This window comes from Spodoptera frugiperda, chromosome 8, assembly GCF_023101765.2.
Source record: "Spodoptera frugiperda isolate SF20-4 chromosome 8, AGI-APGP_CSIRO_Sfru_2.0, whole genome shotgun sequence".
In the NCBI taxonomy this organism is placed as follows: Eukaryota; Metazoa; Arthropoda; class Insecta; order Lepidoptera; family Noctuidae; genus Spodoptera; species Spodoptera frugiperda.
In genome coordinates, this window is record NC_064219.1 from 9,784,062 (window position 1) to 9,790,556 (window position 6,495).

General features: G+C 33.5%; 1 non-coding gene across 1 annotated transcript; it reads left to right on the forward strand.

Annotated features, from left to right (window-relative positions):
* The first annotated feature begins 1,850 nt into the window (after window positions 1-1,850).
* On the forward strand, window positions 1,851-1,922 carry Trnae-uuc (transfer RNA glutamic acid (anticodon UUC)). Its single transcript has one exon. It is a non-coding gene; the product is annotated as a tRNA-Glu (tRNA).
* Window positions 1,923-6,495: the final 4,573 nt, after the last annotated feature.

Consider the following 6,495-nt stretch of genomic DNA (forward strand, 5'->3'; position numbering starts at 1 on the left):
AAAAAAAATATGCATAATTTTTAGAGACCTAAATAAGAGAGGTTTTTTTAGAAATTCACGAATATTTCGACGGTTTTCTGTGTGGCAGTGGTATCACTCCGGTCAAACCGAACGCATTCATACCGAAACATGACTCTCCCACACTGAAGTTACAATATTTAAAGTCCCTTATGACATCCATAGAAAGAGTAGGTATGGTGATAAACGTACCTTACTCTACCATCAGCAGAGTTCCACATTTACTTAAACTATCCCTTAGTAACGATTTTGTATTGAAAACGATTGCTAAGGACTGCGTTAAGTAATTATTAAACAACTTAGAGAAGTACGGCGTATAGTCAGATTTACAGCTCCTTATGTATATTGACAATAGTCGAACCTTACTAATAATCAAACTACAGCCACAATCATTTGCATTTATACCCCAAACTGATAAACGATAAACATCAGTTAAAGACAACAGCGACAGTTAATAATAACTCTCAGTTATATTTAACCTCAAAAGTTTGAACCACGGAAACAAGATAAATTCTGATTTATATCGAAATATCTTGGGATGACAAACTAATTTATTATGCTATTTGCTTTAATTGAAACTTGCACGTTGGGTTTAATTATTATTGATGACGTTACCTATATTATTGTAGTTTTTTACTACACACATAGACTAGTTACGTAGCGTAAACAATCGCATATACTAAAATATGTAACTATTGTAATAATTAGAAAAGTGGTTTGTTCAGTTGTAAATATTTTATTATAAACTAGCTTCCGCCCGCGACTCCGTCCGCGCGGATGTCGGTCTTCGCGTGGAAGTTTTGTTTCTCCATTTTGAGTAACTCTGACAATGACATCTTATAAATATCTATTGGACCCAAATACGGCGAGGCCCATAATAATTAAGGAGATCCCTCTTTTGAGCTACTGCTGTTGAGCTCGCGTTCTGTAGAATAAAACTGAAAAATAAATGCGTGATGCCTGAACAGAGAGATATAGACAGACAGACAAAAAAAAATCACATAATATTAGGGTTTGGTATCGACCCAGTAACACCCCCTACTATTTATTTTTTCTATATTTTCAATGTACAGAATTGACCCTTCTACAGATTTATTCTAATATTACATTTTTATTATGAATGAATGAATGAGAGTGTTATAAACGTAAGAGTAGACAAATATAATCAGAAAGCTCCAAACTGCGAAGCTATCGGGAGTTATACGTGTTATTGTGAGTTAACCATAAGAGATAGACTTAATGCTGTCGTGCAATATTTTTTAAACAATTTTAAGGAGAACATTTCCGTCATACATTATTTCTGTGTAGCTTTAACCATTAAGGCTGCACACGCGACGGAAGCTTAAAAAATGGAGTAAGTTCTCCTGTTTTCCCAACATTTCACTTCACTGCTCTGCTCCTATTGATCGTAGCGTGATGAAAAGTATACTATAACCTGCCCAGGAGTATGAAGAACAATTGTACCAAGTTTCATTAAAATCTGTCGAGTGGTTTTTATTTCTATAAAGAAAATACAGACAGACAGACAGACAGACAGACAAACATTTTTCTGATTGCATTTTTGGCGTCAGTATCGATCACTAATCACCCGCTGATAGTTATTTTGGAAATATATTTCATGTACAGAATTGACCTCTCTACAGATTTATTATAAGTATAGAAGATAAATAAAATGTATTTAAAGTGCGCGAATTGAATCCGCTACACGTTGCACAGCCACCCGTGCCAACTGTGCAATCAGCTATTTACAATATTTGTATTTAATTATCTTAATAAACATTTTAAGATCAATATTTTTGAATAGATGAGTAATATTGAATAGTATTAGCATCTCCCGTATGGTCTAGTGGCTAGGATACCTGGCTTTCACCCAGGAGGCTCGGGTTCGATTCCCGGTACGGGAAATTCTTTTTGTAACTTTTAAGGTCTCAGTTCTTTTAAATCTTTGTTTTATTTGATTACTTTATAACATATTTATAATTAGGCATAAACAATTTTGATTTTTTTTTCAGATTAGTTACCTTGAAAATATGACGCGAGTAAAAGATTATTAGTGTTATTCCACTTTATATTACCTTACCTCAGAAATCTTCTTTTTCCTCAAAATATATTACATTTGTAGCCCAAAAACCTACCACATACATCTGGAGTACCCTTCAACACAAGACACTAAGAAAAAATATATCACCCCCTTCCTTTCAGTATAAAAATAAAACAGAGTACAACCTTCACTAAGTCACCGGAAGTAGCTGAAAACAGCGTCGCATTTCCGCCACTAACCGCACCGGATGTTAGTGGATTAGCAGGTGAAATGGTTGCTGAAAATTATGGCACTTTTACACACGTGTAAATGTAAACTTGGGTTTTATTTTCAGCACATACTGAAAGTATTTTTCGGCATGTTTTGTGTTAAAACCGTATGAGTACGTGGTTACATGTGGGTGGAAGGAAATGGGATCTTCTATCTTTCGTTTTATGTGGCGTTGGTGGAAAAGTAAAGATTAATGGTAAAAACTCTTGTGATTTTAGGGATATGAATGGACTATTTTTGTCCATTTAGAGAATATTCTGTTTATTTCTGGACTAAGTAATGTGGTTTGGGTATAAATATTCCTAGCTTGTTTGTCGAAAATTACGAGTACAGTTACTAAAATAGATGTCTTCAAGGCCTGAGTGAATAGGTTGCTCATGGGCAGACGTGCTTCATCGTAGGCCGCATCGTCACTTACCACCAGGCGAGATAGCGGCCAAATATCGCCACATCAAATATAATGAGTTTTTGATTCACTCATCATACCGTAAAACTTCGAAATAATTATACTTATACCGATTTTAATATAAAATCTAAATATCGATCTAGTTTTTTAAACTTAATTACAACCCGTAGATATTGTATAGAAATAGGTACTACATTTATAAATTTTGTTCAACATGCAATAAGAAATCTTTTGGTTCTTATTTTCTATTTCAGCATAACTGCAGAACCCTAACATGCTAGTATTAAACTCCGACTTCTATGAAGAGAAAGCTTGAAAAAAAAAACATTTAATGTATGTAGCTATTTCCAAGAAGAAACACAACGTGGTCCTTTTGCTCTCATTCACATCTTGACTAAGAATTACTACAAGATGTAAAAGTATTTCAATTTTTCTTTTCCCAGTTCAATGTAAATATACCAACCAATGGTTCTCCAACAATTCTTAATTAAATTTGTTTTGTAGCAGATTTTTTTAAGTCCTTAGTGATTAATAAGATCTCGTTGCTAAGTGCTGTTACTTTTTTAATTCCTCCTCACAAATGAGGCGATTTGTAGGGGATTTTTCTTCGGGAGTCAGTAGGTTATATAAATCTCTCTGTTTATTTTTAAATGGATTAATTCAGAGTTATTTTGGTAAGAAAGTCGATGGATTATGTACTATAATCCTTTTCCTGTACTTTTATTTACGAGCCTCTGAAACTGAGGCATGATTACAAATCCAGCTTAGTTCGTTAAGTATTTGTTATGTTTCTAATTTTAGTAATTGGTTTAGATAGACTAGCTCCTTGTAACACTTAATTGGATCAAAGAACCTACCTCAAAGCACGCATCTTACATCTCTTAATACAAAAGATTGAAAACACCGTTTATTCAAAATATCCACGTGTCCAATACTAACATAGGAAAACAACCAACAAATTACACTGCGAACACCTGTGCACCTGAAACTCGACCACAAAACTGTCGTGCATCAACACAATATTTTCGTGCATTAAATCTTGCTAGCTCACATTTTGGCACGTTCAGGAATCAGGTTGCACAGCGGCGTAGGACTTTGTTTGCTTGCCGTGTTTGTGGAGGATTACGCCAGTGTGATAGTTGCACCTGTATCGTGTAATGTCCAAGTGATATTGTGTCAACTAGATATTAGGTAGTTGATGGTCTTGTTGAGCTACTAGTGCTACTGTGATTTGAATCAAAAAGCTGCTATTGTATTTTATATCGAAATTAATAACAGCATCAAAGTAAATTAATAAGACATTGTATCCTATGTTTTCTAATAGTATCATCCCTTTTTCGAGTGGATCCTATGTCCATGTTCTCTTATACCCAATCTTTGTTACAACCAATAAACTAAGCAAAATCTGCTTTAAAATTTCTTAAACTCACAAAATCATCATCTTAATATCACCTTAAAATCATCCATTGCACAGTAAATCGCCCTTTCCACCAAACTTCTCGCTTTTATAAAACTCAAAAGCAAATAAACACCACATAACCTTCTACAAATAAGAATTCAAATATCAAAATTGCAGCACGACGAGGCGACAATTCAATGCATACAAGCCATTACATTCCCGTCAGCGAGTGTTACACAATTTGTCACAGTAAAACATTATCTGGCTTGAACAAACATTGTTGAAAAGCTGGGAAAAGTGACGTCGAATGTACCAAAGCGTGAAGGAAATTGCAAAGAGTAATTCGGAATGAGTAAATATTTTTTCGTGACGGATTTTTTTTAAGACTTCGAAGAAAGTTTTTGGTATGTGTATTTAGGAACACAACTTAAAAGAGGTGACATACATAATGTGTTGTGTAACTATTACGGGCATAATTTTAATATCAAAAAATTTTACTAATAACACTTAATTAAAAAAAAAAACATTGTCTGACCCAGAAATCTAAATCAATACATCTTATTAGTCAGTCGTTGTTTTAATCTGAAGTCGAATGATATTCGATCGACATTGTTTTGAAAGAACTGGCCATAATTTTATATTTTCAGAATAGGTTACGACATAACTTTAGATTTTTACTACACCAATAAATTCAACCTGTTGGCGTACCTATAATTTTTATACTCAATAAAAACTGACATTAAAATATGCTAACGTCATACGTTGGATATTTCATAAAAATAAAAACAGGGGTTGAAATCTCATGGGGGGTGTGAAATTGGAATGACTGTTTGGGCCCTCACCCCATGTCGAATCCAAAAAATATGTCCCAAAAACATTTGGTGCTTGATAGGCGAATTGTCAAATTTATTGCTATTGCTTTACCGTACGTGATGTTTGTGCTAAATTGAGACATTTTTGGTCCTTTGAGCCTAACTGTATGCAGTCACCATTCTGGTCCTTTTATCCCGAAATATATTCTTCGTGCCAGGTGTTACAATTATTTATTATTTGGGTAATAATGTATTGTTTTTGTGTAATGTGATGTTAGGTTTGTATAGAGATGGGAAAATGATAAATAATTGCTGTGTATAAAATTGGAGGATTAAACATAATAGAGTGAAACACAACAGTTCGATTTACATCACATTCCTATTTGTGATTGTATATCTCTTACTCATTTCACAAGTATGTTTGAATATTAACATAATGATTAATAAATTGATTAATGAAGTATGACATAATGAATATGCACGTAATATGCATTATTCTTTTGCCAAAAGCCTTATTTTACGTAAAAGAAAATACGAATATCTTTCAAATGTAAACAAAATCATTCGATACACGTTTCGCAGATGCAAATCGGATTTGCCAGACAACGCCACGTGCAATTTATAGGCATGCACGAATTACATGTAAAAGACATTGTTTTCTACAAATTTATTAAAGCAATTGATCTTTCTTATAAAGTGTGGCAACGTGCATACTTAAAAATGTACATATTTGACTGGGAAATTTTAGAATTAATTCTGAAATGTGTTTGTAATCAAATATGAGGTCTTGTTCCCCTTATTGTTGTTTATCGTAAGCAAATTTGGCTTCTTTATTTTTAAATATAAAGTAAGCCAAAAGGACCAAATAGTTTATTTAGCTATTATAATGTTAGTAACCCAACGCTACTAAGAAACAAGCTACTTCATCTTAAATATCACTAAATATCTCCAGGAAAATATAAACATATACCTAAGTAATGTTATATCCGTATTTTTGAAGATAGCAGACGGTACCTGCTTTTATTATTTCAAACATAAACAGTTCTGTCGGTCCATCCCCGACTGTTTGCTTTTACGATCCCCGTAGGTGTTTCAAAGGCATATTAAAGTTTAGCAAACTACATTGCTGGAGCCTTGCTAGGCAGTATTTTTTAGGATATTTTTATGTTATTGGGGTTTTGTAATACGGATGAGGACGGAGTGTATAAAAATAAAAGTTGTAATTAGTCCGTCAGTTACGCAATAAAAAGTATTAAACACGTATTTTTTTTTATTTAACTGAATAAACTGCAATATACTTTCGAATGCAAATCAAATATCCTAAAATCTAAATCATATTAATATTAACCAATCAGTTAACAGTAAACCAATACGGGGAATGACCTCAAAATATAACGTTACCAAAGCAACCTCAACGTTGCAACTCTACCTGAAATTTCGTACCGAGTGTTCGAAACTAAAGGGATTCGGGGGAAATGCAAAATCCAGACCATTTTCTAAACAGTACCTCTCTTTTGAACTGGTGTAGCCCCTACCATTGGTTCAAATC